Consider the following 26,722-nt stretch of genomic DNA (forward strand, 5'->3'; position numbering starts at 1 on the left):
TATTCACTGCACTATCTAACTGCACTTCTAAAGTTATTTTTAAAAGGATTTCTGTATCTCTTCCTGCTGGATTTTGTTGATAAAACATAAGAAATGTTGGTAAGTTATGGGAGTTTATTTTATATCCTGCAAACTTTGCTAAAATTCTTCTTTTTTTTTTTTTCTGAGGCAATTGGGATTAAGTAACTTGCCGAGCTTCACCCAGCTAGGACTAGTTAAGTGTCTGAGGCCAGATTTAAACTCAGATCCTTCCTGACTTCAGAGCTGGTGCTCAACTTGTTCATTTTTTAAAGTAGTTTTTCAGTTGATAGAATTTCTAAGATCCTCTAAGTACACATCTGCAAAATGTGATAATTTTGTTGCCTATTCCAATTCCTTCGATTTCTTTTACTTTTGTTATTGCTAAAGTTAACATTTCATACAGTACTAACTAATAGTGGTGATAATGAACATCCTTGTTTTAATCTTGATCTTATAGGGAATGCTTCTAGCTTATCCCCATTACATAAAATGCTTGTTGCTAGGTGTGATTAGATACTACTTACCATTTAAAGGAAAAACTCCATTTAGTCTTATGCCCTCTAGTGTTATTTAATAGGAATGGGTGTTATATTTTATCAAAAGCTTTTTTTTTTTTTGCTTCTGAGAAAAATCATATGATTTTGTTACTTGTGTTATTGATACAGCCAATTATGCTGACAATTTTCCTAATATTGAACCAGAATTCTTAGTGTAAATCCCACCTGGTCATTATCTTGGTGATAAATTGCTATGATCTCTTTCTCAATATTTTTTTTTTGCATCAAATTCATTAGGGAAATTGGTCTGTAATTTTCTATGTTTTAGCTCTTCCTGGTTTAAGTATTAGAACTGTATTTATGTCATAAAAAGAATTTGGTAGGACTCCTCTTTGCCTATTTTTCCAAATATTTTTTATAGTAATGGAATTAATTGTTTTTTAAATATTTGTTAGAATTCACTCATAAATCCATTTGGCCCTGGAGATTTTTCCTTAGGGGATTCACTGATAACCTGTTCAATTTCTTTTTCCAAAAAATGGGGCTATTTAAATATTTTATTTCCTCTTCCATTAATCTGGGGAATTTATAATTTTGTAAATATTTGTCCATTTCACTTAGATTGTCAGACTCATTGGCATACAGCTGCGCAAAACAACTCCTAATTATGGCTTTAATTTCCTCTCCATTGATGGTTAAAATTTATCCTTTTCATTTTTGATACTGATAATTTGGTTTTCTTTTTTTAATCAGAGGTTGATTTATTTTACTCTTTTTAAAGTAAAACCAACTGTTTTATTTATTAGATCAATAGTTTTCTTACTTTCAGTTTTATTAATCTTTCCTTTGTTTTTCAAAATTTCCAATTTGATGTTTAATCGGGGATTTCTAATTTTTTCCTTTTCTAGTTTTTTGAATTGTATGCCCAATTCATTGATCTGTTCTTCATTTTATTCATGTAAACACTTAGAGATATGAAATTTCCCCTAACTACTCTTTTGGCTGCATCCTAAAAATTCTAGTATATTATCTCATTATTGTCACTCTTTTTGACAAAAATTACTGTTTCTATGATTTATTGTTTGACCCACTCATTCTTTACGATTATTAAATTTCAAATTATTTTCAATCTCTTTCCATGATCCTTTATTACACGAAATTTTTATTGTATCATAAAGATTCATTTAATATTTGTGCCTTTTTGCATGTGATTGTGAAGTTTTAAATGCCTTAATACATGGTCAATTTATATGTAAGTGCCAGGTACCATTGAAAAAAAGAGATTTTTTTTTCTATCCCCTTTCAATTTTCTCCAAAGAGCTATCATATCTAACTTGTTAAAAGGTACCATAGACAATGAAGTATTTCCCTGTGAGGTAAGATAAATTTCTATCCAAGTAGGCCACCTAGCTGCCTAATCAAAGTTAAACTTGTTTCACCCTGGTTAAGGGTAATGTACAACTGAAGCTACAAGAAAAAAAAAAAAGGCTGTGTATATGCTTTGGATATTAGTATACAATTAGTATTAGTATACTAAGTAGTATACTATTACTATTAATATACCATATTAGTATACTATTAGTATTAGTATACTAATTATAGACATTTATGTAAATTACTTACTATTTATTTGTAATGATCATGCATTCAACAATGATCATGAAGATGATCCACTATCCAATTAAACTGAATTTCATTACAATATTAAGCTCTATTTACTTATGCTCATGAAAAGCATAAACCTGACATATTTATTAAGAACTACCTCCATATGAAGTTTTAAGATATATCAAATTGAGAATGCTGAAAGGCAGACACATGCACAAAGAAAACAATACAAGATTCATAAGCATATGAACTTGCAAACTAGTGTTTGCAAACTCCTCCCCTGCCCCATTTAAAAAACGGTATCAAGATATTCCTGACTTTGGTAAGTGTTGTTCGGTATGGCAGTAATATGTGACTTTCAAATGTGCTTATGATAAAAAACATGCTTGTCCTTAAGAGCTTATACTCTCCACTTGGGTTAGAAAGCAGAGATATAGTACCAAATGTAAAAAAGATAAGTAAACATTAGATAATTTAAAGGAAAAAAAAAACATTTACCACTGGAAAAATCAAGGAAAGCTTTAGAGAGAGGATGGCCAGACCTTCTGGCAAGTATCAGTGAGGACAAGTGCGTTCCAGGCATAAAGGAGAGCTTCTGGAAATGCAGAGAAGTAGGAAATAGAATGTTGGATCTAAAGAATCAACTAGGGGGCAGCTGGCACAGTGGGTAGAGCACCAGCCCTAAGTCAGGAGGACCTGAGTTCAAATCTGCCCTCAGACACTTAACACTTCCTGGCTGTGTGATCCTGGGCAAGTCACTTAACCCCAATTGCCTCAGGGAAAAAAAAAAAAAAAGAATCAACTAGTTTGCACAAGTTTGACCAGAATGCAGAAAATGTGAAATGAAGCACCATGGAATGAGGAGAGAAAAGCCACCGGTGGAAGGCCTCGGATTCCAGGATGAGAGGTTAACCTAGAAGCAATAGGACAGGGGCAACCTGTCCGAACCAGAGAAAATATCAACACAACTAACAAACTAGAAGCAAGGAAAATAATTAGCAAGTTAATGAGAGACCATTAGGACTTAAGCTAAGATGCTGGCACTAGCAAGGGAAGTGGATGAATATAAAATGTGCTATAGAAACAGAATGATGTGATAACTGTATATTAAAAGGAGTTTTGCTTTTATTTTATAAAATGATTATTTTTACATTAAATCATTTGCATTTTAATGTTCACTCATATCCTAATGATCCTCTGGAGCTTTCAGAAAATTAATTATTTTACTGAACTGTCATGGAGAATAAAATACAAACCTATCCCTAAATTATTTACAACCCAAATCTTTGCTCTATTTAATCTGCAATCACTCCTGAAATGGTGAGAATGAGGTATCAGGGGATGGTACATCTCTTACGTTAAGAATATGATATCCAACAGCCCTCACACCAACACTGAACACGAAGTCTTGCCCAAGGTTTCCATAACTGGCCAGGGGTTGGGCTTTTCCTTCAGCATTGCCCCGGAAGTATATCACTGATGACAAATTCAGGATTCAATCTCTGAAGATTTCTTTCTAGTTTCAAGAAAGAACTTCTGTATTTCATTATGAAGGAAAAACTTCTTCTTTTTTTTTTTTTAATTTAATAGCCTTTTATTTACAGGATATATACATGGGTAACTTTACAGCATTAACAATTGCCAAACCTCTTGTTCCAATTTTTCACCTCTTACCCCCCCACCCCCTCCCTTAGATGGCAGGATGACCAGTAGATGTTAAATACATTAAAATATAAATTAGATACACAATAAGTATACCTGACCAAAACGTTATTTTGCTGTACAAAAAGAATCAGACTCTGAAATATTGTATAATTAGCTTGTGAAGGAAATCAAAAATGCAGGTGTGCATAAATATAGGGATTGGGAATTCAATGTAATGGTTTTTAGTCATCTCCCAGAAGGAAAAACTTCTGAATGACAATTTAAGCAAGTCATTTTTGCTTAATGTCTTCACCACTTTTCTGTAACTGATACATGAAAAAGTTTTCAACCCACTCATTTAAAGGCAAGAATGAGTCCCATGGATTCATGACTATCTCACCTGCTGACAAGCAGGCATAGTAGATGGCCTGAACACAGGGCCAGTTCTCCTACTTTGGCTGCCAAAAGCCAGAATGTGACATCTTCTGGAAGCTGTATTAGGAACACCTTACACAAGCCCTTAGCCAAAGGATCATTCTGAAACAACCAGAAGGCTTGACATACTTATAGTGAAACAAATGTTCTAATCTCCTCTTATGTTCTGAAATAAAGAATAATTCTGAAGAAACATTTAAAAAAAAAAAGAATGAGTCCCATGCCCAAACTCACAACTATCCCGGATGTAAAGTGAACTCCGAAAAAGAGAAATCAATTATTTGGGACAGGGTAAAGTTTTTTTTTGTTTGTTTGTTTGTTTTTTAAACAAAAACAACCTTCTTCTGGGTTTAGAAGGTAATCTCTTTGGACAGTATTATTTATGGGTTAGGATTGCAGTCACTGACTGAGCTCTGTGACTCTGAGTCAACTTGGATTAAATGCACAAGTCCCCCTATATTGACACTGAACTTAGTATCCCTTAATGTTCCTAATCACAGTTTGGTACTTTGTGCCTTTTTTGGCTCTTTGAGGGATTTTCTTTAGTCATTTCTATGTAAGCTACTTTAAAAATCAGTGAAATGAGAGCCAACTATATTTGAGAAATCAGCAGCAAAGTCCAAAATCTTCCTCTTTTGACAGAGGAGCACACCCCATGTGCTGCTGCAAGTTATTTCTGCTATAGGCCCAGTTAGGCTAACTGATCAGGATATTGAAGATAGTAGTGAGGAATGGAGTTACATCAATAGGAAGAAAAAAAATCTATTGGGTAATATAAAAAATACATAAAACTATTATTTTAAGATCTTTAGGGGCAGCTAAGTGGCACAGTGGTTAGAGTACCACCCCTGAAGTCAGGAGGACCTGAGTTCAAATTTGATTTCAGACCCTTAGCTGTGTGATCCTGGGCAAGTCACTTAACACCAAATGCCTTGGGGGGGGGGGGGTAAATCTTTCATGAAAGGACTTTCATAGTGATAAAAGTAACCCTCAAATATCTGTGGTGAGCAAGTTGAAAACATTATCATTCCTCCCAGACTTCTTACGTGTCTGCTTCAGCTGGCTTTCATATGGAACCAAGAATCTTTTTAAATGCAAAAATATTTAGGACAATCATTATAGCATAACTTACTAAGGAGCAAAAACCTGCGAATAGTGCTGCACAAAGCAAATTATGCAAACCTCATCCTTGGCCCTTAGAAACACGACTTTTTTTTTTAAAGGAGAGAGAGGGGAAGGAATCACCTTTGCTGTTAAATTTAAAAGTCCCAACTCGATGTGGATGAAATAGATGTCAAAGCAAAAATTAAAAGATCTTATCTCATCCCTCCAGTGAGGTAAAAGCAAAATAAGAATGCTTCTTCAAATAACTTAAACTCTAGTTTCCTTCCAATATGGTTCACCAAGACCCAGCAGATGGAGGCACAAAACAGACTTTCATGAGTTATTCTCTAAAAAGGATAGCAGTTCAAACCACCAAAGAATGATTTTATAGAGCTAGGAAAAAAAATTGCTTGGAAGAACAAAAAGTCAAGAATATCAAAGAAATCAATTATTTAAAATGTGAAGGAAGGTGGCCTTGCAATTCCAGATTTCAAGCTCTACTACAAAGCAGTAGTCATCAAAACTATCTGTTAGTAGATAAGAAATAAAGTGGTAGATCAGTGGAAGAGATTAGGTGCAATAATAAATGACCACAGTAATCCAGTGTTTGATAAAACCAAACATAATCCAAAATATTTGGGGCAAGCATTCATCATTGCACAAAAACTGCTGAGAAAAGAGACGACTCTGGCAATTAGTAAGCATACACCAACTTCTCGCACTGTATACCAAGATAAGATCAATGTGTTTAAATGATTTAGATATAAAGGGTGAAGTCATAAGTAAAGTGTAGGAAAAATATTCCAGTCAAATCTATAGATAAGGAGAAGATTTATGACCAAACAAGAGAAAGAGAGGATCACAGAATGTAAGATAGATTTTGATTATATGGGTTAAAAAGTTTTTACACAAACAAAACTGATGTAGCCAAAATTAGAAGGAAAACAGAAAACTAGAGGGAAAAAAGTTTTACAGCAACTTTCTCTGGTAAAGGTTTTATTTCTCAAGTATATGAGAAAATGAACCAAATTTATAAAAAGTAGTCCTACCCAGTTGTTAAATGTTCAAAGGATATGAAGTTTTCAGAAGAAATCAAAGCTATCAATACATAAAAAAATGCTCTAAATCATTAGAGAAATGCAAATAAGTAAAACTCTGAAATGTGAGAACATCCTCACATCTATCAGATTAGCTAACATGATAGAAAAAGAAAATGACAAATACTGGAGGGAGATGTAGAAAAATTGGGCCACTAATGAATATACTTTTGGAAGAGTAAACTGATCCAAATATTCTTTTTACTTGCTTTTGTGACATGGCTAATATGGAAATAGATATTACATGATTTCACATGTATAATCAATATCATGTTGCTTGCCTTCTTAAAGGAAAGTGAGATTGGAGGAATGTGAAGACCGCGTATTTTAAAATCAGCCGGAGTCAGGAATTCAGGTTAGGGGAAAATCGTCAATCTTTATTCTCAATGAAGAAAGATCAGAGGTGGAAGAGAATGGGCGATAGTAATGTGTGCAGCTGAGTCAAGAAGCTAGCTAGACCAGCAGCCACACGACCAGCAGCTATGAGCATGGAACCCAGGCCCAATCTCTCCTAGCCTCTCTTCCTGTCTCTCTGCCTCCACCCACCAAAATCGTCATTTCTTATACAATACATCAGGACTTGCACAGAGAGTGGGCAGGGGCCATTCTTTACCCAATCATTTATATCAATAGGGTATAGTCCAATTACTATTTAGCCTCACGTGCTTGGGACCTCAGTGCATCAACTCAAGCCTCAGCCCATTACAGAGGAAGAAAATTTGAAACTCAAAAAATTTTTTAATTAATGATAAGAAAATCTTACATGTAATTGTGAAATATTTAAAGAAATAAAAATATATTCATCAATTAAGGGAGGGAAAGAATGATAGATATCTTCAGTATTTAGTCATAAGACAATACTACAGATGAAAACTCTGGGGTCTAAAAGACACTGTTTGGAAATATCAATGAATCTTCAGCTTTCTATTAAGACAACAATCCTGATTCTTAAGGGATGATATATAAAAAGGATAAAGATATCTTGGTCTTAAAGTCTCCCTAGAGAAGGGACTAGAGTATTATTAATTACATCTCTAGTATTTATTAAGAATGTGACCAAGGACTTCATTTGAATTTGAGTTTCAGTTTCTGTTATTTATAAAATTGGGACAACACTACTAGTACTATTATTATTCCAGAGCTAGGAGATTTCACTAACTACAAAAATATAAAATTAAAAGATGACTGTTTTCTGAATGATATTTATCAGTGGATTTATCCTTGGATGATCCTTGAAAGTAAAGTGGCTTTATAAGGAGAGTGGATCAAATTTACTAATTTTTAATTTGTTAAAGATGCTATTAAGTTAGGAGCTCCTCAATTTGGAACTATGCTTAAAAAATTATCAAATTATGCACACCCTTTGACCCAGCAGTGTTACTACTGGGCTTATATCCCAGAGAGATCTTAAAGAAGGGAAAGGGGCTGCACGTGCACAAATGTTTGTGGCAGCCCTCTTTGTAGTGGCCAGAAACTGGAAACTGAGAGGATGCCCATCAACTGGAGAATGGCTGAATAAATTATGGTATATGAATGTTATAGAATATTATTGTTCTGTAAGAAATGACCAGCAGGATGATTTCAGAAAGGCCTGGAGAGACTTACACGAACTGATGCTGAGTGAAATGAGCAGGACCAGGAGATCATTATATACTTCAACAACAATACTATATGATGATCAATTCTGATGGATGTGGCCCTCTTCAACAATGAGATGAACCAAATCAGTTCCAATAGAGCAGTAATGAATTGAACCAGCTACATCCAGTGAAAGAACTCTGGGAGATGACTAGGAACCACTACATAGAAGTCCCAATCCCTCTATTTTTATCCGCCTGCATTTTTGATTTCCTTTACAGGCTAACTGTACACTATTTCAAAGTTTGATTCTTTTTGTACAGCACAATAACTGTATGGACATGTATACATATATTGTATTTAACTTATACTTTAACATATTTAATATGTATTGGCCAACCTGCCATCTGGGGAAGGGGGGAAGAATGAAGGGAAAAATTGGAACAAAAGGTTTTGCAATTGTCAATGCTGAAAAATTACCCATGCATATAACTTGTAAATAAAAAGCTATTAAAAAAAAAGGTTAGGAGCTCCTTGAGACCAAGGACCATTTTTTGCTTTTCTTTGTGTCACCAGGATTAGCACGGGACTTTGCAACACACTAAATGTATTTATCAACATCTATTGAGGACTGACAATCATTCAAAATGGTGTGAATTTAAATTGTTTTCTCTAAGTATCACAGAAGCCAGGGTTTTGGAAAACTAATTCTCTTAAGTTCTGTCAGGTCTCCATTTATTATCATTACTAAACAAGCAAACATTTGGTACTCCTCTACTTTTATTTTCAACTGTCACAATGGCTTCCACTATACAGTAATTCAAAGAGATTGTTAAAAGGCTTAAAAAAAAATCCTCCATTCTGACAGTCATGCCCACTAGGCCCCTCTCCCAACATCTTGACCCCTAAATTACTGAAATGGCTCCCTACTCCTTAATCTATAATTTACCCTACAATGAGGCCACCAGGTGGCAACAGTGGGTATGAATGTTGGACTTGGAATAAGACAGACCTCAGGATGATCACTGGCTTGAACCATTGGCCAGTGACTCTGGGATTAACACCTTTCAGCCTCAGCAAACTAATCCATAAAGAAAAGATAAGAATGACTCCCACCTCCTGTGGTTTGGGGAAGGATCCATGAGAACATACAGGGTATCCCAAAAAGTCTTAGTATACTCAATATCTTACCCATCTCTTCCTTGTTTGTACCAATGTTTATATTTTGTGCATTCTGCTGATATGAGACAATTTTCCCTAAACTTCTCCCTACTTCCCATTGTATTTCTCCTCTCCTTTCTTTCTATTCTTCTTTTAATATCAGACTCCTTCTATGATCCCTGATGACAAGGCTCAGAGGAGAAACATGTTATCTTCCCATATTAGAATATAAACAGTTTTTCCTTGTTTAATGTTCATGTTTACCTTTTATGATTTTCTTAACTCTTGTGGCTGACTCTCAAAGTTTCCATGCAGTTCTGGTGCTTTCATCAGGAATTCTTGGAGGTCCTCTGTTTCATTACAGGTCCATTTCCTCTCCGCTGTCGGTTCTGTTTTGTCTTGCTGGGTAATTTTTTGGTTATAAATCTATCATCTCCTTTGTCTTTGAAAATATCATAGTCCAAGCCCTCTGCTCTTGTAGGTTGGTGGCTATAAAATTATATGTGTGATCTTGACTGTGGCTTCTCCGTGACTGAATTCTTCCAGGCTGTTTGCAGTACTTCTTCTTTGACCAGAAAGCTTCTCATTTTGATATTCTCTTTCCTGGGAGTTTTCATTTTGGGGGTTCTTTTCGAAGAGGCCCAGTAGAATCCTACTTCCCCTTTACCTTCTGGTTCTAAGATAAGGGTTCAGTTTCCTTGTACAATTTTTAAAAATATTATGTCTGATGTTTAACCTATATTAGATCACTTGTTGTCTGGGCAGTAGGGGAAGGGAGGGAGAAAAATCTGGAACGCGAGATTTTGCAAGGATAAATGCTGAAAATTGTCTTTGCATGTATTTTGAAAAATAAAAACTACTATTAAAAAACAAAATTTTAAAAAATATGTTGAGTCTGAATGGGCAGATGAGAACAACTTGTTCCAATGGGCTTAAAGGAGGTAGAAGCAGGGACTGTGGAGAGGCAGAACTCAGCCAGACTTCAGAGGCACCATAGCCAGCCACTGCACCCCCAGACCATCAGTCAGCTTGACTTTTTTTTTTTCTCTTGCCACCAGATTTTTGAGGGCACTGGAAGAAAGAGGGAGGCTGAAGACATTCCATGATTCAAGAATGACTCAAGATATCACCCATCATGATGTCATTAGTTTTCTTCAAGGGGCAACAGCAAACAATGACATCTAGGCTTTTGTGTGACCACGGTGTTCAGACAGCCTAATGAGTCTTAATTATGTCCTTGATTTATTTTCCAGATCAGTTTGTTGTTTTGGTTAGGAGATACTTAATATTTTCTCCAATTTAAAAAAAATATTTCTTGTTTTCTCATGTAGTCACTGGCTTTTTTTGGTTCATTCCAATTTTTTTAAAAAATTTAATTAACCTTTAAATATTTAAGGGTAGTACTGTTAAAAAATTAATTAAATTTTAATTTTTTCTTATCTCACTTTTTTTATTAAAGCTTTTTATTTTCAACATATATGCATGGATAATTTTTCAACATTGATCCCTGCATAGCCTTGTGTTTCAATCTTTCCCCTCCTTTCCCCCACATCCTCCCTTAGAAGGCAAGTAATCCAATACATGTTATACATGTTAAAATGTGTTAAATCCAAAATATGTAAATATATTTGTACAATTATCTTGCTGCACAAGATGATCAGATCAAAAAGGAAAGAAAATGAATAAAAAAACAAAATGCAAATGAACAACAACAAAAAGAATGAGGGTCCATTCCCATTTTTAAGGAACATGCTGATTGGTTTCATACCTCTTGTGTCAGGCTGTCAGTTTCCTTTCTGGTTCTTTTTTGGTGACTCATTTCTTTTCCATTTTTTCCTCTCTAGCACTCTAATTTCATTGACAAAAACATTTTTAACATATATTTTTTTAAACTCTTGCTTCTCTTTCAGGAAGTTAAATTTGTGCTCAATCTATGTTTTCCTTTAAGGTTTTGCTTTTATCTTTTTAGTCACCCATCATGGCTTTTATGATGCTTTTTTTTTTGTACTGACTTTCTGATTTCAGACTTGCTATTAAGGCCAGGCTCGATGCACTTCTGTAGGGAAGGTCTGGGCTGGTCTCACTGTGTTTTCTTGGGATACTGAGTATCATGTTATTTTGGAATCTCAGGGGAACTCAGGCTCCAGATCTGCGAATTTCCATCACTTCCAAGATGATGTGATGTAGAGCAAAAGTTAATTGCTGCAGCCCAGGTCTAAGCTCTCTGCCAGTTCTTGACCTGGTTTGGGGTCTGAGCAATAGCAGCCCACTGGTATACCTGGTCACCAGCAGCCAGCTGGAAAGCTCTTCTGGCTCAGAGAGACACACATTCTCCTTTGGTATGGGATCCCTTCCCTAAGGCTTCAGACTGGAGCCTGAAACCACTAGGCAATTGGCAAAATGGGCATATATCCCCTCCTCAGACTGCCTCAGATCTATGGTCTGGAATTGAGTAGTGGGCAACAGAACTGCTAATTTGTACCTATCTCTCCTGTGGTTCCCTGACAGGTCTGGAGGTGCCTCAGAACGGATCTGGGACCCCTGCTTGCCCTGGCTCACACAATCTCCCTGAAGACTGGTTTGCTGCACATGTGGTGGGGTTCACACCAGCCGCTATCCCATGAGCCTCCTCATATTGACTGAAGATGGAATCACGACTCATTCCCCCTTCAGGATTGGGTCTTGTGCATTCTCAGCATCTAGAGGAGTTTTGGGAGGGGTCCTTGCTGCACTGCTTCCTGCCACTGCATTACGAAAACTTTAAAGTGTTACAGAAATACTATTTGTTAGCTATTGGATTGTTACTTTAACTGCTGCTAGACTAAGTTTACCAAGACAGCATTGCTCTTTCCCTATTCTTCACCTGGCTGCTCTGAGCTCCAGAACTTCATCTTTCTGCAGGATGACAACAACCCAAATCCACAGATTCACAGATTTCAGCCCCTGCCCCGGGGTCCCTTCGTCCATCTGACTGGATGGGAGCGAGCCAGGGTCTTTACTCCTCACTCCTGACCCCAGCTGGGAGCCTTCCTCATGTCCCATCTCTAGGTCCCTCTGCCCTTTCTGCCAGAAACAACTTTAACCAACAGATTCAAATTAGTATATTTGCACTATTTTTACCTCACAGTGTTACTTGAGGAAAGGGTTATGTAAACATTAAATTATCATTATGGTCCCCCTAAAGTATTCTGGATGAAAAAATACCTATTGGGGGGGGGAAAAGTTTCTCAGAAAGACTTGTTCCAAATTAGTCATTCCAAATCACCTTATTCCTTTAGCAATTTAAATATACAGATTATGCACCAAAGTCTTGGTAACCAATGAAGAAATAGGACCGCATATTTTACTTATTCTCAAAATTTTTAACAACTAATGTTCAAATAACTCTGAAACACAAATTTCCAACACTGGCTCTCAAATCTTGGCAATACAACTTGGATTTCTTAAAGGTGACAAAATGTACAAAACAGTTCTCTTGGGAAAGGGTGTAGTAGTCAAAACATGAAATTTACAAGAAAATTTAAAACATTACATATAATTTAGAGCGAAACATGAGCCCAGCAGTGAGGTAATGTTTAAAGTTTTCCTGAATCATGATTATAAATCTGACATAAAAAGAACAGAACAAAAATCCTAGAGGACACTTAATAATTACGTTTAACATGGTAGTTCCTTCCACCGTGTCCTCTGGAATGCCTCCAGAACAGTTAACTCATTTCCTTCCTCTCCTTTCCTCACTAAGACAGCTTCCCTCACTACCTTGTGCTGGCTACTCTTTTCCCCCTCTACAACTTCTGCCATTAAAAGAGAAATTGGGTGATCAGTATTGAACAGAATCAGCTACACCCAGAAAAGAACACTGGGAAATGAGTGTGGACCACAACGCAGCATTTCCACTCTTTCTGTTATTGTTTGCCTACATTTTTGTTTTTCTTCCCAGATTTTTTTTTAACCTTCTTTTTAAATCTGATTTTTCTTGTGTAACAAGACAACTGTATAAATATGTATATGTATATTGTATTTAACATATTTAACATGAACGGGACTACCTGCCATCTAGAGGAGGGAGTGGGAGAAGGAGGGGAAAAGTTGGAACAGAAGGTTTTGCAAGGGTCAATGTTGAAAAATTACCTATACAAATGTTTTGTCAATAAAAAGTATAATAAAAAAAGAGAAATTAGGGTATCCCTAGTTTCCATTGGTCCCCAGCAGACTCTCCCTCCACCACATTCACTAAGTAACCTCTCCTCCTTTGAGTTTCACACTATCAAAATTTAGCATCCAATGTAGATACTCATGGCTACCAAACTCTTGGAATATTCCCCATTATATCTCAAAGAGTTTAGTACCTGCTTCAGTCTGTCTCCACTCTATGTTTTGCTGTCATACTTGAGGATTCAACATGAATATCATGCTGCTTTCAATACTCTTAACTTCTCAGTTTTCCACACACACATGGTCCTACTCTTGATTTTATCACTGCAGTAACTGTTTCTTCTCCACGTTCACCAACTACACTACACTATAGAATGGAGGCGAATGATCCATATTGGTGAAGGGAGCTTTCTACACCAATCTACGACTCTAGTGGCTATTATCTCGAGAATCAAACCTGAAGTCCACTATTGGGACTTAAAAGCTCTTCATAACCTGTCTCTTTCAACCTTTCCAGATCTCTTGAAGTTTACTTTTAGACTCAGTTAATTAATCTATACCCCTACCTCACGTGGTTGTTGGAAAGACAGACACAATGCGTGGTATGAAGGGAAGGAGGAAGGCGGCCAATCTTGTTTTAGTCATGTTCAATTTGACATGTGGACAGGACAACTCATGGGAGAATCCAAGATCACTTGGCTAAAAACTAACATCCCTTGGACTCACTTTGTGGCCCCCCCCCCCAGTAGCCCAGAGGCAGAGTGCCAGCCTATCACGGAGGAAAGATGTTCATGGCCTCCGACACTTACTAGCTCTGTGACCCAAACTCTTTGGTCTCAGTTTCCTCATCTGTAAAATGGAGATAATAAAAGAACCTGTATTACAGGGTTGTTTTAAACATTGAGAGAGCACTTTGTAAATCTTAAAAATGGTACAAAAATGCTAATTACACAATAATTATTTTTAATACTTGTATTATTATTTAAGGTAACTGAACTTCTTTCATCTCTTCTCTGCTTTAAAGTGGAGGTCCTTCACACAGATAAGATATACTAAGGGAGTCTTTTCAGAGACAAGGCTGATAAGTCAGTGTTTATGTATTTGTACACGCAATGATGAACAAACCCACCAGCAATATTTCATCCAGGATGTGGATCTTCTGTGAGGATGTCACAGAATATTCTGTGGCCAAAAACAGGGAATGTAACCTTGGAATGTCTTGGAGTAGAATCTGATCAATGCTACATAGAATCACTTCTGACCAACTGCTCAGTTTGATAGATTTTTACCCGTAAGAGTCCTAATTCTCAGCCTGCTAGCTACACACTGATGTGCTGATAGCAGTGTATTCTTCCTCTGAAAGTGATTTTTCATCTTTATTTTAAGAAGTTGGAGGAATGGTCTTTTCAAAATATCAAGTGTTTTCTGACAAAGGATAAGATTATAGAGGTTTTAAGAATTTTAATTAGATAAGGTATGTGTCCACTATTAGTTTTTAGGGTATAGTCTATATCCCACATCCTACACTGTGATACTGTATGTGGACTCCTCTAAAATCCTGGCTCCAACTCAGCCAGTAATGAAGATACTTTTAATTTTTCTGAGACCCTCATTTGTTCAGTGTATTTTGTATTTGATACTGAAAACAACTTATTTTTTGCCATGTCAGTTGTAGGAAAAGAAAACCTACCCTCTCCTAAGGTTTCCAACTATGGTTCAATATATACATAACCACAGAAATCACATCATTAAGTTGGAAGGGACAGCAATAACCATTTAATTTCATTATTGTTATTAAGTCACGTCCAACTATTTGTGATACCATGGACGATAGCAAGTCAATGTTGTCCATGGGGTTTTCTTGGCAAAGATTTTAAAGTGGTTTGCTGTTTTGTTTTCCGGTGAATTAAAGCCAACAGAATTCCCCAGGTCACACAGCTCATAAATGTCTAAGGCCACATTTGAACTCAGGTCTTCCTGACTCTAGTCCCAGTGCTCTCTGCACTGAACAATCTAATTGCCCGCCATTTAATTCAGTCCATACCATATCTGAAATGAGTCTCTACTATAAAATATTCACGAGTGAATAAAAACCAGTCTCTGCTCAAAAACCTCCAACTTACCACCTTTTTAGGAAGTCTATAGAACTTTGGGGCAGCTTTAAATGTTAAGAAGTATTTTCTATCAATCTGGAGGTGGAACCAAGATGGCGGAATAAAGGAAGTATTTTCTATCAATTTAAACTGACTTCTTTGCAACTTCTACCATTATTTCCTGTTCTGTCTTTTGGAGTCAAATAAAACAAGTTTAACCCTTTCTCCATGAGATAGTCCTTGCAAATACCTTTTCTAACAAATATATACTAAAAGTAAAGCTAGTAAGTCACAAACTCAGACTTGGAAACCTGTTATACAGATCTTGCTATAGTACACATTAAAATTAAGACAATAATTTGACAACAAGAGTACAAATAAACTTTAGTTTTCTAAGGTTATTTGAATGAAATGACACAGACTGAATGTGGAACATTTTGGCTAGCTCTATCAGAAAATGAATTGATATTTAATTATTAATAAATCTACTAATCACAGAGTATATACATCATGGCTTTTATTGAAGGCAACATTTCAATATAAGCCTATAAAACTCTCCAGTCAAGATATGAGGAAACACACCCTGTTTTTCCAGCACTAAGACCCAGCAAGCAGGCTGAACCTGAGGTTGACTAACAACAATTCTTTGCACTTTCCCATCTCACCCTCTGGCAGCATATATTGTTTGGATCAGTATCTCTGGGGGATTTGTGATTTTCACATAAATCGATAACTCATTAGATTTGTTGGAGCTTCCCTATTTCCCAGGGACCCAAGAGTCAGAGGCAGCCAACATGCTGACAGTCTTGCAATTCCAGAGCTGGTAACCATTGAGGGAAGTGCTCCTACCACACTCACTCTAGTCTTGTACCCAGTTGAAGGACCCTTCAGACTTGAGACAATCAACTTAGGAACTGTTCCCACAGGACCCAAGAACATCTGTTTTTCAAAAGCACCTGCTGTGGGAACTCTTTACTTCAGACCTAATATAAGGAGGTCCTCTTCTCAGGGGGACTTTAGTCTGAAAACCTATTTTCTTCATTTTGAAATTAAGTTCTCTTTGATTCCCGACCTTCTTATCTCGAGCCTAATTTGTTCAACTATAGCCTCCCACCAGTTGGAGGCCACTGCTAGTCAGGATGGCACATCCATAGCCAAAATATGGAAATTATACATCAAAATAAAAAAGTATAGGTAACTCAGGGTAACAATTTCCCTTTCATCTTACCAGATTGATCAGTCGTCTCATTGCATGTTCATGAGAACAAACGCATTCACAGGGATCAAATCCACCTTCTGCCATGATTACCAAGGATGATTGCAATAAAACTGTTTATACCTATCAGAAAGAAAAGATTAAAAAAAAGTTTATTACAAGATAGTAGTGCAGAGTAATTAATTTTGTTATATAGTCTATGTAATATGAAGATATTTTTAAAGTTTTAGAGTATTCCCTTGTCTTATTTCTAAAATTTTGTCATACTACCTTTAATTTTATTTTTTTCCAGTGATTTTGGCATTTTACCTATTTTTGTAGCTATCTAAGGATAACAGCATAACATTTATACCTGGATTGAACAGTTTTAAAATTTTCCTCTTATTCTATATTCTGTTTTTTCTTGAATTCTTAAATTCTACTGAGAAATAAATGTCTAATGAGAGTCCCTATATAAAGGATAATCTCATTTTGGGGATGATCAATTAATCAATGAAAATGATCAATTGTTTTTACATATCTATCAAAATACAGATTTCCCCAAATTTCCCAAAACCAAAATTTCTTTGATGTTTAGAATGTTAAGTCTCCTACATGGTTTTGCAAGGGTTAATGTTGAAAAATTATCCATGCATATATTTTGAAAATAAAAAGCTTTAGTAAAAAAGAAAAAAACAGTCTCCTATAATTATAACTCTGCAAAAGAAACCTAATGGTCAACCCCCTAAAAGCCAATGATATCCTTGCAATATCCAATATACTGGGGAAATATCCTACGTCAAAATGAAACGAATACTTGAACAAGAACTCCTGGACAAACAAGGCTGCTTTCTGTATTACCAAAGGGAATACCTACAACTATCATCTACATCTTTTGGTGTTCCAGTTGTCTTTTCTCTATGCCCAATGAGAGGCAACTGGCCGGGTGCTTCCATAGATAGGATGCTAGGACTGGAATTAGGAGGACCTGAGTTCTGGTTTCAGATGTATATCTGCGGGCAAGTCATTTATCTTGGTTTACCTCTGTTCACCGAACTGTGAAATAAGGGTAATAAAACCCACTTCCCAGAGTTGTTGTGAGGATCAAATAAAATCGTATTTGTAAGAGCTAAGCACAGAGTGTGTGGCATATGGTAGGAACTACCCAGATGATTGTTCAATGAACGGATGCTGAGTGAAGTGAGCAGAAGCAAGAGAACACTGTACATAGTAACAAAGATTGTGATGATCAACCAGATATGACAGACTTGGAGTCTACCCCAAGTAGACAACATATCAATAAATATGTAGAAATACAATATATACATAATAAATTGAAAATAATCAATACAGAGAAGATACAGCATGAAGGGAAACTGGGAAAAACTTTTTGTAGAAAACAGAATTTTAGCTGACTTTAAAAGGAAGTCAGGAAAGCCAAAGGAATAGAGAGGAAAGAGAATTTTCAACATGGTAGACAGCCAATGAAAAAAGCCTAAAAGTCTAGAAGAAAGTGGGGTTTTTGTTATTTTTGCTTTTTCAAGGAAGGACAAGAAGGATAATATCCCTGGACCCTAAAGTACCTGAAAGGGAATAAAACTGCAAAGAAAGCATGAAAAGTGGAAATAAGCATATAATGACCATTCTCTGTTCCAAGAAGGATAGCTCTCCTTAAACTGGTGTTTTATATCTGAATTTCGAATTCAAGCCATAAAGTTCAGCTACAACTCAGCAAACAAAACTGTTCTATCTGTTAAGGTCAAATTATTGAGAAATACTTTGGGGAGGGGTCAAATATTAGTGACTTTTCATATGGATAAGCCCTTTAATAATAAGTAGTTAAAAATAAAAGTTAAGAGTACATATAGTACACAGAAAAAATCTGAATGTAACTACAGTCTACTAATATGTAAAATTACTTCTACTGCCAAAACTATTCCTTTATTTCCTCAAAAAAAAATCTATCTCAAGCCACATTAATGTTATCAATAAGAAAATTTAGAAGAAACTGTAGTATAGTATAAGATTGGGAAGTCAATACGTCTTTATACTAGCTACTGATCTCAGAAAGTCACTCTTAGTTTCCTCATCTATAAAATGAGAATTAGATAGCTGTATGACCCTGGGCAAGTAACTTAATCTCAAATGCCTCAGGAAAAAAAAAAAGAGACATTTAGGATTAAATAAATTATCTTCCAAGATAAAATAGATGATTTTTGCTTCTCTCAATCTCAAAATTCTACCTCTCACCTCAAAAACATACGACATATAATTTAAGTACTATATAAACTAATTTACAGATTTAGTGTGAATCAAATATCAAAATGGTAATTCATAAAACCAGACAAAATAAGATAAGAGTAAGAAAGCGTGAAGAGTGAAGGAAGGACCAGGAACGATATTAAAATCTAGTAGCCCAATGGTTACCAAACCAGGAACCTCTGTCTACTGAGTGAGGCAACAACTCCCTATTTGAGGATTGCTGGGAAAAGTCGAAAGCAAGTCAGAAGAAACTAGGTTTAGAAAAATATTTCATTTATCACATGAAGTTCCAAATGGGTACCCAACTTGATAATTTAAAAAAAAAAATTAGTGAAGAAAATGAGTACCTTTCAAAAGTATGGGAGATTTATTAATAAGGGATAAAGATAGTCACTGGAGACAAACTAGAAAAATTATATTATACAAAATGCTAAAGCCTTTACAGTGAATAAAATCAATGCAAAGGAAAAATAAATTGTTAAGATGGGAAAAAAAAAAAAAACCTTTCCCTCAACTATCACTAATCACCAGAAATGCAATGAAGAAGTACTGACAACAAAGACCACTGAATCCTAACCCTCCCCCCCCACTCAGAACTGAAAAGTCATGGATATTTGAACAAAGGGAAGAAAAAGAAGATGTGTATGAAACGCTATGATGAGATATGTATATACATATACAAACTATATATACACATACATACAGACACACACATATTTGTAAACATATATATTCAAACATAGGTACATATGTGAAGATATCAAAAATTTATTCAAAAAACAAATGAGAGAAGTAGAGGAAGAAATGAAAAAAGAAGTGATATGGAAAGAGTAACAGCTTAAGAACAAGAGGTACAAAGGTTTACCTAAGAAAATTACTCCCTGAAAATCAGAAATCACCAAAGAGAAGTTAGTGAGTCCATGACAAATGAAAAAACATGAAAACAAAATCCAAAGACTGAAGGAAAAGAAAACTTTAAAGTATTTTATAGCAAAAACATACCTGGAAAATAAATTGAAGAAAGATAATTTAAGATTCATTGGACTTGTTTTCTGATAAAAGAGCCTAGACATTATAGTTCAAGATCTTAGAATCGAGATCATAGAAGAAATTTACCCAGACCTCACTGGTTCCTGCTGAAAGAAACCTGAAAATGAAAATTACTAAATATGATATAGTAAAAATCCAGAGCTTTCGCTAACCAAAAAAATACAGAAAGATTTCAAGTACAAAGTCCCCACCATCAGGATCTCAAAAGATTTTACTACCGCCATTACAAAGGGGTAACGAGTTTAGAATAGTTATCCAAGCCACAGAGTGACTTTTCCCATGATGGTTTTGATATCAGGAGGCAGTTTAAGAAATGAAGTGGGAATTTTGGGGGAGTTTTGCAGAAACCACAGATGACTAGCAAAGGCCAGCAGATGACCTATGTGGTCTATGACCACATAGTTAACTCGAATTTTACAAGATGATACTGTAACATTCCATAAAAAGAAGAGAAGAAAAAAAATCAGACTTCTCTAGTACAAAGGGAAGACCTAAATTTTATGTGGATTTCCCTGATCATGGGAATACTATACCCTGGAACCCTACCATATGGAAAGGATAACTATTCCAGAAGACAAAAAATCTGGGCTTACAACCAAGAATTATTCATCTAAAACTGAGCCTGAAAGGAAAAGGATCTTTAATGAAATAGAGGACTTACACACTCTCCTCATGAAAAGACTAAGTAGAAAATCTGACATTCAAACACAGGAGACAAGAGAAGCATAAAATAGTAAACATGAATAAGCAATCATGATATTGAAGCAGGTTAAACTCTTTCAACCTTACATGGGATAAGATCAAGTCAATCTTCAATTTTGGAAGGAATAAAGCTCCTAGGAAATAGCATCAAAGTAAAAAAAAACACGAAATGTTGATACATGGAACCAATGCTCCTATAATCACTAAAAACTATAATCTTTAGCTAGATATTGCTATACACACAATTTTCTGAACACAATTCTTTTTTTCCATATAAATTTATTTTTAATACATGTTGTTTTATGAATCATGTTGGGAGGAAAAAAATCAGAGCAAACGGGAAAAACCATAGGAGAGATTTTTAAAAACAGAAAAAAAAAAGTGAACATGGCATATGTTGATCTACATTCAGTGGTCTTAATTCTTTTTCTGGATGCAGATGTTATTTCCTGTCCAAAGTCTATTGGGATTGCTTTGGATGAACACAATTCTTTATAACAAAACATTAATTCTGATAAGATACTTTTACTAAAAGAATAATTATGAAATAAGTAAACAAAATAAAATTGGTAACATGAAAAACATTTTTCTTCATTAGTAGTTCCCAAGAATTCTGTAATCTTTTGTGCTTCTCTCAGTTTAATAAATTTTAGATACTTATTTTTCATAATAATATAATTCATAAAATTTACTTTTTCATAATAATATGAAAAATTCAAAGATTTTTTAAACTTCACTCTTGCTTTTCACTGTATCAAATGGCAGTGTGAGTTCATTGTACTAATATGCGACCCTGCTGTAAACCTCTCTATCTTGACTGCCCTCTGAAAACGAAGGGACAGGCTGCTGGGACTTCAATTTAATGCACTTCTCTGTGCATTGCTCCACCCCTTATTATTTTCACTCTGTATGTCTTTTGGTTCCAAATTCAGATGAGAGCCTCTTCTGTTTCCCCTTTCTTGTTGTATAGAGTTCTACTTTGCAGACTCCATTTATGAGAGATAAGTTTTCCCCATTTTTCCTTTTCTTCCCCACCTGCCCTTCTTCCTTTCTTCTTTCATTCTTTTAAAATCATCAAAATATACCCCAGACTTAACTTTAATTAGATTTCCATCAAGACCTCTGGTGACGAGAATTGAGAGAACATATATATACTCAGTTCTCAATATTCAGATGTTTCACTTTGGCAAATTCAACATTCACATTCAAGTTGGCAATCAGGCACATTCAGTTCAGTAAGGTCTTCAGCCCAGCAAAGACTATGCTAACACATTAGCTCACAATATTATGGCCCTCACAACTTTCAGGTTTGAAGGGTGGCTTGGCAGAATTAATCAGATGGTTAGAACCAGAGGTTGCTAGTCCCATTAATGTCCGTTTTGTTTGCCATTGAAGATCCTTCAAGGTCTCAGAGTATGTATGCTAACCTCAACTCACCTCTACTATAGCCGGTTGAAAAAATGTTCTAAATCACTACTGATTACAAAAAGGCAAATTAAAATGATTCTGAGGTACTCTCTCATTCCTATCAGAAATGACAAGCTGGAAGAGATAAGAAAAACAGACAGGCTATATAAAACTGCTTAATCTCTGACCCAGCAATATCATTTCTATATACCAAAGACATCAAAAAAAGGGGGGGAAAGGACCTACATAGACAAAAATATTTACAGCAGCATTTTATGGCAGCCCAGAAATTGAAATTGAGGGGATGCCATCAACAGGGAAATGGATGAAGAAGCTGTGGCACAGGATTGTGATGGAATACTATTGTGCTGTAAGAAGTGATGAGCAGATGCTTTCAGAAAAACCTAGGAAGACTTAAATGAAGTGATGCAAAGTGAGAGTCAGAAGATCACTAAGCTCAGTAACAGCAAAATTATAAAGATGATCAAGTGTAAGAGATTTGACTTCTTTGATCAATCCAATTATCCAAGAGAATTTTAAAGAATTCATGATAATTTTCTCACTTTATTTTCTTGTTTGTTTTTGAAAACAACATGTCTAATATGGATATATTTGATTTCAGCTTTTTGGAGGCAACTGGAATTATAAGTGACTTGCCCAGGATCACATACCTACTGTCAGGTCTTACTTCAAGACCTGTATTCTATCTACTGTACCTCCTACCTACTTCTAATATGGATATATTTTTAATAATTTTACGGGTATAATTGACATATTGTTTGCCATTTTAGTATGTGGGATGAAAGGCAAAGGAAAGAGAGAATTTAGAATTCAAAATTTAAAAACAATATTTAAGGGATAGTTTAAGTCACATTTGTAGAGAAGAGAAGAGAAGACCATTATGAAATAGAAAATGGATAATTTTGATTTATGTTAAATTAATAAGATTTTATACAAAATCAAGGCAGCCAACATTAGAAGGAAGCAGAAAGCTGGAGAAAATTTTTCAATTTTAAAGGATATGAACAATTTTTTTATTATGTTCTAAATCCATTTGAAGATGGTTTTCAACATTCACGCTTGCAAAATCTTGTGTTTGAAATGTTTCTCTCTCACTTCCCCCCACCCTTTCCCTTGGACAGCAAGCAATCCAATAAGATTAAACATGTGCAGTTCTTTACATATTTTCACATTTATCATGCTACATAAGAAAAATCCAAACAAAAAAAAATGAGAAAGAAAAAAATAAGTAAGCAAAAAACAACCAAAAAAAAGGTGTCCACATTCAGTCCCCATAGTCCTTTCTCTGGTTGCAGAAGGCTGTCTCTATTCACAAGTCTATTGGGACTGCCCCAATGGAAAAGCATCCACTCAGTTTCCAGTCCCTTGCCACTACAAAAAGGGCTGCTACAAACATTTTTGTACATGTGGGTAATGCACAGTTTGATAGCCCTGTGGGAACAGTTCCATACTGCTCTCCAGAATGGTTGAATCAGTTCACAACTCTACCAACAATGTATTAAAGTCCCAGTTTTCCTATATCCCTTCCAACATTTATCATTATTTTTTCCTGCCATCTTGGCCAATCTGAAAAGTGTGTAGCAGTACCTCAGAGTCTTCTTGATGTGCATTTCTCTAATCAATAATGATTTAGAGCATTTTTTCACATGACTAGAAATGGTTTTAATTTCTTAGACTGAAAATTGTCTTTTCATTTCCTTTGACTATTTATCAATTGGAGAATGGCTTGTATCTTATAAATTTCAGTCAATTCTCTATTTTGGAATGAAGCCTTTATCAGAACCCTTGGATGTAAAATTTTTCCCCCCAGTTTTCTGCTTGCTTTCTAATCTTGGCTTCATTGGCTTTGTTTGTACAAAACCTTTTTAATGTAATCAAATTATCCATTTTGAATATCATAATGTTCTCTAGTTCTTCTTTGGCCATAAATTCCTTTCTTCTCCATAGATCTGAGAGTTAAACTATCTTTTTTTTTTTTTAACTACACTTACAGTTATCACCCTTTAAGTCTAAATCATGAACCTATTTCAACCTTATTTTGGTATAGCATGTTAGGTGTTGGTCAATACCTAGTTTGTCATATTTTCCAGTTTTCCAGCAATTTTTATCAAATAGTGAGTTCTTATCCCAGAAGCTGTAATCTTTGAGTTTATCAAACAGTAAATTACTACAATCACTATTGTGTCTTGTGAACCTAATGTATTCCACTGCTCAACTATGTTTCTTAGCCAAAGCTATAATATCTTTGGGTTTATCAAACAGTAAATTACTACAGTCACTATTGTGTCTTGTGAACCTAACGTATTCCACTGATCAACTATTCTGTTTCTTAGTACTAAATGGTTTTGATGACTGTTGCTTTATAATGTAGTTTTATGTCTGGTACAGCTAGACTACCTTCGTTTGTTTTTGGTTTTGTTTTCCCATTAATTCCCTTGAAATTCTTGCCCTTTTGTTCTTCCAGATGAATTTTGAAATTTTGTTTATAGCTCTGTAATTTCTTAGCAGTTTAATTAATTTAGGTAGTGTTGTCATTTTTATAATATTCTCTCAACCTACCCATGAGCACTTGATATTCTTCCAATTGTTTAGTTCTAACTTTGTGTGGAAAGTGTTTTGTAAATGTGTTCATATAGTTCCTGACTTTGTTTTGGCAGGTAGACTCCCAGATATTTTATATTATTTACAGTTATTTTAAATAGAATTTCTCTTTGTTATCTCTTGCTGTAGACTTAATTGGTAATTCATGATTGATGATTTATGTAGATTTATTTTGTATCCTACAACTTTTAAAGTTCTTAATTCTAGTAGATTTTTAGTTGAGTCTCTAGGATTCTCTTAAGTATACCATCCATCAGATCATCTGCAAAGAGTGATACTTTGGTTTCCTCATTATCTACTCTAATTAATTTTCTTTTTCTTCCCTTATTGTTAAAGCTAACATTTCTAATACAACATTGAATAGCAAACTTATTTGACCCCTGATCTTAATGGGAATGTTTCTAATTTATCCCCATTACATATAATGCTTGCTGATGGTTTTTAATAGATGCTACTGATTACTTTAAGGAAAACTCCATTTAGTCCTATTCTCTCTAGTGTTTTTAATAGGAATAGATGTTGGATTTTGTCAAATGTTTTTTCTGCATTTGTTGATATACTCATATTATTTGTTAGTTTAATTATTGAATAGAAACAGATGACTTTCAGCAAAGAAATTAAAATAATATCCTATGAAAAAATGTACAAAATCACTATTGATTAGAGAAATGAAAATTAAGACAACACTCAGTGGTATCACTTCATGGCATTCAGATTGATTGAGTAGATAGAAAAAGATAATCATTAATATTGGAGGGAATGTGGGAAAACTGGAACACTATTGCATTGTTGGGTAGAGTTGTAAACTGATCCAATCCAACCATTATGGAAAACAATGTGGATATTAAATTTCCATACCCTTTGATCCAGCAGTGTGTCTATTAGGTTTATATCCCAAAGAGATCATGAAAAAGGGAAAAGTATCTACATGTGCAAAAATGTTTGTAGCAGCCAGGAACTGGAAAGTGAGTAGATGTTCATCAGTTGGGGAATGGCTGAATAAGTTATGAAATTTGAATATAATGGAATATTATTGTTACATAAGAAACAATCAGCAGGAAGATTTCAGAAAAGCCTGGAGAGATATGAAAGGATATGAAGTAAAGTGAGTAGAACCAAGGGAACATTGTACATAGCAATGACAAGACTGTGAGGATCAACTCTGATGGACTTGGCTCTTTTCAACAATGAGGTGATTCAAAGCAATTCCAATAGACTTGTGATGCCATCCTCATCTGGAGACAGAACTTTAAAACCTCTAATGAAGTATTTTCACCTTTTTGTTCTTTGGTTTTATTTTTCCCCTTTTGATCTGATATTTTTGCATAGCATGACAAAAATGGAAATATGCTTAGAAGAATTGTACATTTAATCTATATTGGATTGCTTACTATCTTGTGGAAGAGGGGAGAAGAGAAGAAGAAAAATTTAAAACACAAGGTTTTACAAAGGTGAATATTGAATATTATCTTTGCATATATTTGGAAAAATAATACTATTTTTAAAAGGGAGAAAAACATGTAAACAATAATAGAATGCCTGAAAATAGAATCAATTGGCCAATCATTTCTTTAAGGATTGTGTAATCTCCACATTTATTATGTACCTATTTTCTCATTCTATTGGGCAAGACAACATGAATATATGTAAATGTATACAAAATAAATATAAGCAATTCTTGGAGATAAAAGCTTGGAGAAAATGAAAGGAATTAGGATTCTTTGAAACAAGTGAAGAGTTTTTTCCCCAAAAAACATTATGATTATTTTAAATAGGAAAAAAGAAACAAGATATCTCTGGAACTATGTGCAGGTTTAAAGCTTTTCCAAAATGCAACAGAGCAACAAAGCAGTAGATCCTTAGGATTCCAGGTACTACTAATGGAGACCTCTGCTACCATAAGAGGCACCAAAGTGAGCAAATATTATTCTGACATTAACAATGAGGGGTCACACTGTCACTCTGGGGAACAGATCCATAAAAAGTCTTAACTTCTGCCAAAATTTCTCAATCCTAACAACCACTTCCAGCAATTTATATGGATAATAACTAATAATAATAATAGATGATAGGGCGATTGTGGAAAGAAGC

The 26,722-nt window shown here is 35.0% G+C and overlaps 1 long non-coding RNA gene across 2 annotated transcripts in view; it reads right to left on the bottom strand.

Moving 5' to 3' along the window:
• The window catches only part of SMIM14, a 64,774-nt gene that overhangs the window by 26,167 nt on the left and 11,885 nt on the right, over window positions 1-26,722 (bottom strand). The window contains exons 1-3 of one of the 2 annotated variants that reach the window (XR_004230343.1): window positions 20,092-20,188; window positions 19,853-19,997; window positions 16,622-16,732 (exon numbers count right to left, since the gene is read on the bottom strand). This is a non-coding gene — a long non-coding RNA (small integral membrane protein 14). Of the gene's footprint in view, window positions 1-16,621; window positions 16,733-19,852; window positions 19,998-20,091; window positions 20,189-26,722 lie in introns of those variants that run through there. The other variant, XR_004230342.1, reaches the window with a different exon arrangement.

This window comes from Sarcophilus harrisii, chromosome 6 (genome assembly GCF_902635505.1).
Source record: "Sarcophilus harrisii chromosome 6, mSarHar1.11, whole genome shotgun sequence".
NCBI classification, from domain to species: Eukaryota; Metazoa; Chordata; class Mammalia; order Dasyuromorphia; family Dasyuridae; genus Sarcophilus; species Sarcophilus harrisii.